Raw genomic sequence first — 12,922 nt, forward strand, 5'->3', positions numbered from 1 at the left:
ATACTTTAGTTGTTGTGCGTTATGTTTGGCACAACTTTTTTTTTTTTTTTTGGGTAACTTCAGAGGAGTTATATTTACTGTATGGATGCTGTATATTACTGCAACCCTGTTTTAACACGGTTGACGTGGTTGTTTAGCATGGTTGACTTGATACATTTATTTATAGATTATTACATAAATGTGAGAAATAAATACTCAGGACCACAGAAATATTAAATAATATTTCATATGTTTTGAACGTATGTTTCTTTTATAGGTATAGTACCAGGGTTGCAAATCAATGCTAGAGTTGGTGTTTTCTGAGAAACAGATGCTAGCAGTGAAGTGTAATGGACTGAACGTAGTTATATAAAGAACGGAAGGAAGCTTTATTAATTAATCTGTCTTCTTTTAGTAATATAGGTAACAGGGTTGCACTGGTTAGTGTGACACACTCAGTCTAGTCAGAGAACTGACCTTTGGTGTTAGTACTCAGCTCAGTCATGTTTCATCTCTTCCTTTCCCAGCCTAAATAGGTTACAGTAACAGGGTTCCGCATATTGTTTTTAACAGTTACATTTACATTTTGTAACATAATTTATTGCATTTCGGAATAAATGTGTGTTGTAGTATTTTGTGCATGGATTATTTTCAAATTCGTGAGTGAGACAGAAAATGTCTTGTTAGACTGGCTCAGATAAAAATAATCTGAAGTTAGTTTCTCTGCGTACCCTGCAGTGTGTCTTCAGCAGGGGTGTCAAACTGAGCTGTACAGTATCTCAAGTGGGCCAGACCAGTAAAGCCTCTGCATAAAAAATACACGTCTAAATTGTTCCCATTCAATAACTGTCAAGAAGTACTTAAGAAACAATGAGCCCCAGAGAAAGACACCACTTGCCTCACTCCCTCTGACATTTTCCAGACAACAGAAGGTATTTCTTCTTGTTAAAATATTCTTTTCATTTAATGGGTGAATGATTTATTAACCAAATGAACTTGAGAAATCTTTAAAAACATCGGTTTGGAGATGTTGCTTGCTTTTCACAACTGAGAGCTGTAAGATGCACTGAAATCCCACAAAATTTCACTGGGATTTAAATCTTGGCTTTGACCACTAGGCCATTCCATCACTCTCCATTTATTCTTTTTCGAGCCATTTCATGGTGGATTTGTTAGACTACTTAGGATTATGATGCTGATAAATGGTCCACTTCCTGTTCACCATCAACTTTCAGATAGATAGGCTCAAACTATCTGAGAGCTCTTTGATATGATACAAAATCCAAGTGACTGCAATCTACCCATTGCCTACAAAAAAGTAACCCCAAACCAACATTTCCATCAACATGCTTTATATGCTTTAACCCTGGAAAAGGTCTTTTTGGTCCATGCCAAACATATCTACTGTTATCGTTGCCACACAATCATATCTTACTTTCATCTGTCCAGAGAACATTATTCTAAGAGATCTTAGCCTATATGTTCAATGGCAAACTTAAAATTATTTTCAGACAACAAAAGCATTTTTTTCTGGCACAGCTACCATCCAGTTTGGGCAATCTCTTTCTAAGGATTGGACTTTTGGAAACGTAGATACCAACAGCAGAAACAATGACCTGACAGTTCAGAGTGCTTGGACCTCTTCCCATCAAATGGGCTAAATCAGTTCTCGGGCTAAATTTTCCAGATTAGCAGATCATTAGAAATGCCACTTTTCCCTACAGTGACCCATTAAAAAAAAATAAAAAATTAAAGCTATTTTTAAATCCCTGAATGCCAGAGCCTTACCTTGTTTTTTTTCCCTGACAGCTTTAAAGATTTCTTTAGATCTTGGCATGTTGGCATCAAAGACTTTATTAGCAAAGAGAGCCACAGACCCTAGATGTAAGAGATTCTAATCTGAACACATGATTCTAATGTTATGGATCTGAAGCTGTGATAAAAGTAGGGTATTTTACATGATTGATTTTTTTTCCAAGTTCTTTAAAATATGAATACGACTATATGTCAGTTTCATGTGTCTCTTGTTTTAGTATGCCACCTTTATCTGTAACCATTGTCTTACAGTGTATTGAGATTTTGATTGTTGAATATACTCATTTACTTGCCATGACTCATGACTGGAAGTTAAATATAAGGCTACAGTTCATATCACTGTACAGCTATTTCTTTTATGGCCTCCGTGACCCTGAATTAGATAAGTGGTTAAGAAAATGGATGGATGATTAAATATCATGCACTGGTATCATAGCATGCATTTAAGTGCATTAACTATTTTCACGACCCCAAAACAACAGTTTCCATTCATCCTTTTGGTTGTCAAGCTTCAACACACACACACACACAAAAAACACAAAAACAGTGTAATCAAGAAGAAAACCAGTCTCTGCCTGAAAGTGGCACACATCAGTGGGCAAATCTCCCGTCTCCGGTGGAAAGTATTGTATGCAGAAAATTGTTATGATGCTCCTTTCGGACACAGACATGTTTTCCTTTGAACATTTTTAACACAATCACCATGAAATGGAAAGAAATCTTCTTTGTGGGTTGAATAACACAGACATCCATCTACGCTGTATGGGACAGAAAAGAGTTTCTCAATATTTACAAAATCCTAGAGGTGCTGTTTAGCAGTGATGAGCTTTTCTTATCCCCTCATACATCATCGCTCACCTAGCTCTGTGCCAATATCGCAGGAGACAGCTAATATGATATAAGAGATTAGAATGACTTTCGTGACGTTAATTTATTCAGATCCAATATCTTATAAATAAATAAAATTTTAAGCTCCTGTCTGCCATAATGCATTTCAATGCCTCAGCAGTCATCTTTTTATGTTTCACCCAATGGCTTTGCTGTATGCATGACCTTGACATGAGTAAAAGAAAGAGAGGATATTGATTGAACTGTGTGCACCAATCTCAGCTGCCTTTGTGTAGCTGAGAGGATTGGATTTATTAAAAAGGTCTTTAGAGTGGAGAAAGGCTTTTGGATGTCTAGAAACTGGCATTCATCCTCATTGAAACTGTGTGGATGCAGAACAGCCCTGCTGCAATGATCACTATGCAGGGTCCCTGAGCAGTCTTCCACAAACAGCACACTTTGCATTTTGCACAGATGTATTTTCAGCCTCTTGAGATATCAAAAAGTTTGAAGATTTTGCTTGAAATCTCTGCAACAGATTTGAATGTTATGTGGTCAACAATATCAGATTTTTTTTTCATCAAGTGAGGATGTTTACAGCTCACATTTTAACAGAAGATACAAGATACACATTTTTAGCAAATTAACTTTTTTTGCTTTGTTTCTATGAAATAGATGAGAAAATGGGCATTGTTTTCAAGTGTGTATACAGCTCCCTCCAGAGATTTTCTATAAGATTGAGGTCTGGAAACTGGCTAGGCCACTCCATGACCTTATGTGCTTCTTCTTAATTGCTCCTTTCTTGTCTTGGTGGTCATGGATGGATGGATGGTTGGTTGGTAGGTTGATTGGTTGGTTGGTTGGTTGGTTGGTAGGTAGGTAGGTAGGTAGGTAGGTAGGTTGGTTGGTTGGTAGGTAGGTAGGTAGGTAGGTAGGTAGGTAGATATTTTATTGATCCCAAAGAAAATTAGGGCATCATACATACAGGGCAATATACATATATAAATGTGCAGATGTAGATGTGCAAACAGTGCAGTGCAATAATATACAGCAGTAAAGTAATAAAGTGTCTGATTCATTGTCTTATTTATGGGGTGCCAAATATCAACATATGTGATGATGTTATGATCTATGTTGTCTTATTATCCCACAAGTGAAACTGTCTGATGGCTGTTGGAACAAATGATTTCTTGAGTCTGTCCATTGAGCAGTTCTGTGAGAGCAGCCTTCCACCAAACATACTTCTCTGTTTCATTATACAGGTGTTTAATGGGTGACTGTCATTGTCCATGATAGAGAGCAGTTTGTCCAGTGTCCTTCTCTCTGCCACTGTAGTCAGAGAGTCCAGCCCCACTCCGACCACTGACCCAGTCCACCTGACCAACTTATCCAGCCTCAGCGGGTCTCTCTCTTCTTGATGTTGCCTCCCCAGCACGCCACCGCATAGAAGAGGATGCTTGCAACTATAGTTTGGTAGAACATCTGCAGTAGTTTTCTGCAGATGTTGAAGGACCCCAATCTCCTCAAGAAATAAAGCTGGCTCTGCCCCTTCCTGTACAGTGTGTCTGTGCACATCGACCAGTCCAGTTTGTTGTCCAGCTGTAGACTGAGGTACTTGTAAGTCTTCACCATCTCCACATCAATCCCCCCAATGGAGACTGGTTGTGGGGGTGGTCCAGACCTACGGAAGTCCACCACCATCTCCTTAGTCTTGGACACGTTCAGTAGCAGTTGGTTCAGTTGACCCATCTATGACCTATCTTCAGTGCTCTGGCTGATGGAAGGAGGTTCTTGTCCAAGATTTTACAGTACATGACCCTGTTCATTGGCCCTTCAATGCAGTGAAGTCATCTTGTACCTTAGCAGAAAAACAGTTCCAAAGCATAATGTTTCCATCTCCGTGCTTGACTGTGGGGATGGTGTTCTTTGGGTCATACTCAGCATTTCTCTTCCTCCAACCACGGTGGGTATATTTGAAGCCAAAGAGCTCGACTTTGGTTTCATGTGACCACAGCACTCTTTCCCCAAGCCTTCTCTGAATCATTTAGATTTTCACTGGCAAACGGGCCTGTACATGTGCCTTCTTGAGCACAGGGACCTTGCGTGTGCTGCAAGATTTCAACCCATTACGGCGTAGCGTGTTACCAAAGGTGTTCTTGGTGACTGTGGTCCCAACATTAACAAGTTCATCCTGTGTAGTTTTGAACTGATGCACCACCTTTCTCATGATCACCCTCACCCATGAGGTAAGATCTTGCACAGAGCTCCAGACGGAGGGTCATTGATGGTCATTTTATATTTCTTCCATTTTTGAATAATTGCACCAACAGTTGTCATCTTGTTGCCTTGTAGCCCAATCCAGTCTTGTGCAGGTCTACAATCTTGTCCCTGACGTCCTTTGCCGGTTGCCCTACATTAACAGTATTGGCAATGATCAAAATCATTTCTGCAATGGTTAACCACCAATATGCACAAATTGTTTAATTGAAATGACATTTTTGATGTAAAAATATAACTATTGTTGTTTTCCATGAATTTACTGTTTTACAAAAATAATAGTATTAAAGCATATTATTATTTTTGATTAAAATGCCAAATTACAGTTATTTACTTCCTGAACAAAATAATTAGTTTCAGTGGTTGAAAGCTATGCTTGATTAATTTCTGACTTCTCAGAGATGTCCAGTGTGCTCAGATTCATGTATAAAAATGTGAAGGTTGTTATTTGCCAAAAAAAATAACTATGTGATCTATTAGTTTTGAACAAGTTTTTTTTTTTTTTATTCTAAAATATTTGTGTTTCCTGTCAGATGGTCCAGTAAAGCACTTTATTGAAAATTCCTTTAATTAGAATTTCTTTGTGCTGTAATATTAACTTTTAGGAAAAAGAATAAGTTCTACTTGGAAAAAATTATGCAATGGCTGCTCTGCACATAAGGAAAACAATATTCCCCTAATAAACTTATGTTAGGTATTGAAGATAATCCCCAGTCACTAAAGTATGCATGCCATTTGATGATACAAGGCTATAATTAGTTGAAAATGAGAAGTGCTAACCTGTCTCTGCACTGCACCTCTCTCTGGATGCTGCTGAGGCTTAACAATATCTCACTCGCCCTGATTAGCATGATTTCTCCAGAGAACTGAGCGATGGATGAGTCAGATGATGGTGGAGAGAAATGGAGAGGGATGCATGCCGGAGGAAAGATCAAGAGGATGATATTGTGCTTCCTAATGTTAGTCTCAGGAGAAACGATTTTGATTCCTATACTTAATATTGCTTTGAACCACAGTTAAAAGAACTCTGCTGGCCCTTTAGCTTTGACTGGCTTGTAAATTTTGATTATATCAACCTCAACATCCGTAATAAATGGTCATGCCGTTCAGGGTGAGCCTAAATCCTTTTATTCATAATTAAGGGTGTTTTAATAAGATGTGAGAGACTGTGAGATCTGGATAAGCCATTGGGACAGAATAGACAAATGGAAAGAGAAAATGAGGAGGATGCATGCTAGAATATAACAGTCAACTCATCATAAATTAGAGTGACCCAAATATTTACTATTTGATACATTACATCGTAAGCTTCCTTATTTTGTTTTAATTATGCACACTGTTACAGTGGTGTGGTGAATGCTCTCATTATACATGATAGAAGTTTTAATTAATAAGGTCACTGTATGTGGAAGAAATCCCTGTGATTGTGAAGCTCAGGCTTCAGACTGCTTTCAACACTTAGTGTTGGCCAGTTTCTTCTAGAAGCCCTGCCCATAGAAAGAAAACTGGCTCATAGAAAGAGGTACTTAAACAGTTGTTTCAGACAGTGAACTGATGGGCTCCACCAAGGCCAGGTATAAGATAAATAAAGATTATTTTGAACTTGTAAATTATGCAAAGCTACTCTAGAGTCCTTTGGCTCTTTTTCACAGCATGTCTTTTGTTCAGTCTCCGTCCCCTTTGCCCCAACCCAGTCGCAGCAGATGACTGCTTCTCCCTGAGCCCGGTTCTGCTGGAGGTTTCTTCCTGTTAAAAAGGGAGTTTTTCCTTCCCACTGTCACCAAGTGCTTTCTCATAGTGGGTTGTTTTGAATGTTGGGTTTTCTCTGTAATCACTGTATGGTCTTTACCTTGTTGTGATTTGACACTATATAAAAAAGATTGAATTGAACCTGAATAGAGTCCAAAAATAAAATGTGAATTTGGAAGTGGAAGTGGAAGTGGCCGTAAAACCTTTCCCTTGTCCGTTTGTGGCTTTTGAAGTCTGCAGACTTGGTCAGCAGCAAGCGTTAGCGCGTTGGTCGCTCGTCTATAATCTTGCTTTGTGGTGAAGAAAAATTTGCTGGGATGGCTACTCCTGGGAGGAATATTTTAACACACACCTGAATGCTCCAGACCAGCAAACTATCAAAACTTCTGCTTTTATAGAGGTGCTCACATTTGCTGATGATCAATTAATCAAGTGCATTTGATCAGCAGCACCTGGCTGCTACTTAGTCTCATAATTCCTGTGGAAGCGGGAAGGGTATGCTTAGTTTTTCATCTTGTGAAAAACCTTTATTTTTTCAGATGCTGGTTAGTCCTTCTCTGTGTCCTTTATTCAAAACATCTGTAATACTTAGTAGTTTTGAGCCATGTCTGTGGACCTCGTGTATGTAGGACTTTGTTTTTGCTTTTGCTTCTTGGACTTAACTCATCTCTGAACTCCTGCATGAGCCTCAATAAACAGGTTCATTTTCTGTTAGTAAGTCTGCCTCCTAGCTTCTGCATTTGGGTCCTAAACCCTGCACTCCATATAACCTGACATAAACATTTTATTAATATTATATATATATATATATATATATATATATATATATATATATATATATATATATATATATATATATATATATAATAATAGTTTATTATTTTAGATCATTATTTTGGGTAATGTTTATATAAAAACAAAGCCACTGATGTTGACATTTCTGGGCTCCAACCAGCCAGTCACATTTAAAAGCAAAGAAAAAGCTGTGGAAAAGACAAAGCAGGTTGAGGATAGAGATCAGTCTGGGTGGTGATCAGAGAAGGCTGACTGACTTTCATTAAATCTGGAAGCCTGGTAACCTCTGGGACTCCAATAATAAAATAAATAAATCTGTGTGATAAGCACTTGAAACACGGTATTCTGCTGTATTCTAAACACCAGATTGCATAGCCTTCCAAACGAAGCTCAAAACTGCAGCGGGAAGCTGTCTAAACACAAAATAACATCTGCCATCATATGAGCAAGAACACGTCTGTCTCTGGACTCCTTTAAAGCTTATTTCCACATAACCTTAAGCACAGATGCAGATATGGATCTGGTATTTTGTGCACATGTACAGTTTTCATTTCAATCACTGTATAGGTTCCATGCATTGCATTTTATCATCTTATTAGTATTCTGTTTCATCAAAGCCTCCTTGCAGGAAAGTCTTCCAGCCATTCAAGCAAAAAAAAAAAAAAAAAGCAAAATTGAATTTTGAAATAGAGAGGGGGGTTGTGGGAGGGTGTAGGAGGAAGGCGGGGGGGGGGGGGGGGGGGGGGGGGGGCAGAGAGTTTTTTCAGAACCATCCTTTAAAAGCTGATGTTTGAGCTTCATGGTTATCTCATGTTTCTGAATTCTTTCAGGGGAACCCCTGTCACTCCTAATGTGCAAACCTATTACTCAAACTAAAGTAGGTTGTCCCCCCATTGTACCCATGCTGTTATTAACTCATCTCATCTGTGTGCCAGTGTGTTTGTGGGTTGTCTTTGTTTGCACCTCGTGACCTGCAGAAATGTTGAAAAACTCCCCAAACATACGAGTTTCTTCTTTCTTCTGCCTTTGAGCTTTGGACAGTGACGACATCATCACTGACTCTCTTAGGAAAGGTGATGCAACACCATTTACAGTTTAATTGAGATATTGATTCACAAAAGTGCTGTTAACCTCAAAGGGCACTAGTCTAAAGTGGCCTTTTTTTATGCCTGATTGTGCCACATATGGGACTGTTTAGCCCTCTCTCACTGATGACCTTCTAGCCAATAAATGCCATTTAAAGTGCTCCTGATTGCAAATTTGAGACAACACCGCCATTCATCAAACCCTTCTTCATCTCTGTCTATAGACAGTGCTCAACTGTATGTTTTCATTGTGCTGATTGTGCACTGGCTCAAACACACCCCAAAATCAAAGTGGAAAAAAATGATGCGGCTAGTCCATTGTGCCAAAATTTCATTGCAGCAACTCAAAATGGTGCACAGTATTTTTTCATGGTCCTCACGTGCTGAAAATATCAGGGCATGCTCCTAATGAGATGATGGATGGTGTCTCGGAGGATCTCCTCCCAGATCTGGATCAGGGCATCACTGAGCTCCTGGACAGTCTGAGGTGTAACCTGGCATCATTGGATGGACCGAAATATAATGTCCCAGAGCTGCTTTTTGGATTTAGGTCAGGCAAGTGTGACAGCCAGTCACTCCATGGATATGCCTCCCCTGACCATCACTGACTCACCTCTAAACTGGTCTTGCTGGATGATGTTACAGGCAGCATAATGTTCTCCACGGCTTCTCCAGAGCCTTTCACATCTGTCACGTGCTGATTGTTTGGTCAAAGACCTTCACACCAGTGGCCTGCTGTGGTCATTTTGTAGGGTGCTGGCAGTGCTCGTCCTGTTCCTCCTTGCACAAAAGAGCAGATACCCATCCTGCTGATGGGTTAATTGGCCTTCTATGGCCCTCTCCAGCTCTCCTGGAGTAACTGCCTGTCTTCTAGAATCTCCTCTGCACTGTGTTGGAAGACACAGCAAACCTTCTGGCAATGGTACATATTGCCATCTTGGAGGAGTTGGACTACAAGGGGCATCAGATATACATTAAATAAATCTGTAAAATTCAGACATCTCCACAGTTTTTGGGGATGTGTTCCTGGGTTGGACCTGTTATCCAGTAACCTCGATAAATGGAGCATGAGATTTAGGAACATTTTATTGCCAAACAATAAAAATAATATTTAAAGAAAAACAAACAAGCAAAAAAATATTAAGCGTACCAGATAAGACATAAAGCCCAGTTTTCTGGGACAAAGGCCAGAAAGCAACAAGCCAAAGAAAAGATAAAAATCTCACAATTTTAGAGAATTTTAATTTTAAATTGATATTTGCGCTGCGGAGCAAAGTAACTATAACACACTTTAAGACTGGGTCAGTTTAAATTTTCAGCTCATCATATACTGACTCTGCACTGGGACACTCATTTAGCATTTATAAAAGTCCAGATGGGTGGTACAATTACACAAAACAGAACCAAACCAAACCAGAAGACAGAAGTTTGAGTCCCTTTCTGTTACAACTTTTAGTTCACTCTCATACTTTTGCAGCCTCTGGTTGCCCTCTCGGTCAAGGCGTGAAGATACCGGGTGCTGGAAACTTTTTGGGTATTTTTCAGTGCTGTTACCAAAGGATTAGGTTAAATGAAAAACAGAGCCCTTTTAATAGGAACTTTGCACCATGCTTGGGCCGTAATTAATCACTACAGAGGAAAAAGAATGACTAGCTGCAGTCCAAATTATGAATGATCTCCATATGACACGTTACATAACAACTTTTATGGAAAATCATTACTTAGGAACCAAATGAGTTTGGAACATTCTCATTAAAATGTAGAGGTCAATATTTACTTGCAGGACAGTCTGCAGTGTTTACCAAACCGTTCCACTCCAGTATCACCTGTTTACTGCACATCTTTACTTCTGGGTACATTTTGAGGTCATATCACTTCTAGACAAATGTGTGTGGTAACAGACTGCTTTGCTGAACATGCTGCCTTACACTTTAGCCACACAGATGCAGGGGGATTTAATAAAGCCCTCCGCAGGTTGTTTACCTCAAGGCATGATGTAACAGACTGTAAGCGAATCGACACCTGGTGGAAATTATCTTGCATTATGGCAATAAAGCTGAAATGCCTTCTTACTTTGCAATATTAAGTCTGATCATGATTTCTCTAGTGCAGAGATTAGAGGCAGCTAAGTACACCTACATTCATATTCACATGAATACACAGTATCATACACTGCATTATTGGATTTATCTATGTGGGTTTTTTTTTTTTCATTATTCATCCCATTCAGTTTTGCCAAACCAGCATTCCCATTCCTAGAAATTGCCCCACTAACCTGGGTTGCTATAAAATTGAGGTTAAAATATGTCTTCTCATCTCTTTTGCACCTCATAAACCCTTCCAGTCTTCCAAAAACATTTATAGATATTACAAAATTTTATGTTCAGGAAATATTTTGGTGCAATGCCTCAAGTTGTACAGAAGTCTTAAACACATAGGCTTCTAAACATCCTTAAAAAGCCCATATATGGCTGGGTTTCCAGATTAGTGACAGCAGAGAGTGGTTTTATTTATTTTTTTGGAATAAATCAGCACATTGGTTATAACACAAGAATATAAAATATATAGGAGTTCTCATAAAATAAGCGCTTGCTGGTGAGGAATGCTTATTTTGGTAGCTGCATGAGCGTGTTCGTTAAGAGATTTGTGCTTTTCTGGGGGTTCAGATATTTGATGTTATTTTACTTTTATATTTTTTTCACATTTTCTTTCTAAGGAGCTTTCGGGCACAATAGCTGTGCAACCATCCATCAGGCTGCTTTTAGCTATCATTCAGAGAAAAAACAGGTTTATAAAGTATGGCTTTAATAAGTAGATGGGGAAGCACTGAAATGCTCTCTCCCTCGGTGAATGTGTCCTAATTTATTCTCTTCCTGTGTGCATGTGAAGTACATACTTGTTAAATCCTTGTCTGTTTCTATTTCAGCTGGAGCCATGACACAAAACACAATACATCACACAGCACAGCTATGGTGTGGGCTGCATCAATAAAGGTAAATGGTCTGCTCCAGCTCCAAGAGCGCACACGGTATTTACAAAGCTACATGCAACTGTCTGTGTGTGTTTCCTCGAGCCTTATAACTCATCTTGACTTGTTTACAAAGTCTAAGAAAAGAGTAGTGTTTTGTAAAGGGAAATTCACTTAGCAAAAGCAGATGAAGTAGGTGATTGCATCTGAGACTAACCCAAGAAGAAAACTACTTTGGAACTTATAAAGGAGTGAGAGTCTATCCATCCATCCTCTAAAACACTCATCCAGGTCAGGGTCAATGCAGAATATATAATATTATGTGATAATGAAAATGCATGCATACTATAATAATAGTCACATCCACTAATTAGCATCTCATCTCTGTCCACTTGAAAGAGAAAAGTTTGCAAGAAAGAAAGACACAATTTAGCAGAGTGAGTCATCATCCAGCCAGGAGCAGACTGAACATGTTGCCTTTGATCATTCAGTGAAAACATTTCTGTCATTGCTTTTAATTCCTGCAGCTAAGCTGGGTTCTTTCATAATGATGCATTTAGATAAGAGTGTTAATGTGCAAGCTGGTTTTGCCATGTCCTCCATTTCTTATGGGAGTTTAGCAGTTTCAATTTTAATGATGGTGAAAGTTGGAAAACTGACCGCGTGGAAGTGCTGGTACACCGCTGCTCTTGCTGCAGGCCTAACAGCTTTCTATTAACTGCCATAACAAGGATTTTTTTTATTCCTGTCAGAAAAAAAAAGAGCAAGCCAGACAAAGCCCACCCTCATGTGAATTTCATTCAAAAAGCTTACCAGCACACCAAAAACAGAATCGCAATTTTATGCACTGCTGTGTCCTTTATGTCACTAAGGCTTTGGTTTATTGCATTTCTCCTCCCTACAATATGTCACTGCCCTGCATGCTTTTGTCCTGCCATAATTGAGTATCACCAGGGCTCAATTTCAACCCCTTCTTTAATTCCTGGTGCTCTGCATGGCACGCTTTGACAAGCATTTCATAGTTTGCTGAGTAGTCCTATGAATTCCTTTACAATAATCTCCCCACAGGGATGGAGCACGGTGTCAAACCACCCATTTATTGTGTCTGTTGAATACTTATTGTGATCAAAGATGGCCTGGCTCAGGTGCAGTTTGTGTAATTATGTCCAGGCAGGAGTTGGTTCAGACAATATTTGGAGAGTGAATGCCCACTAAAGTGCTGCAGAGGCAGGAACCGTGCATCCAGCGCTGAAGGATCCATATGGCAGATATAAGGCTAGTTTACAAATTTCACACAGAGAAAGAGCAGCAATCTGCTGAATTTGGCAACATGTTACACAAACCAAACAACAGGTTGTTTATTGCATTAGATCATTATTGTAATGGTGCAAAATTTCTCCCAGCTCTCAGTGCAGCCTCATTTACT

Source organism: Archocentrus centrarchus, chromosome 11 (genome assembly GCF_007364275.1).
Source record: "Archocentrus centrarchus isolate MPI-CPG fArcCen1 chromosome 11, fArcCen1, whole genome shotgun sequence".
In the NCBI taxonomy this organism is placed as follows: Eukaryota; Metazoa; Chordata; class Actinopteri; order Cichliformes; family Cichlidae; genus Archocentrus; species Archocentrus centrarchus.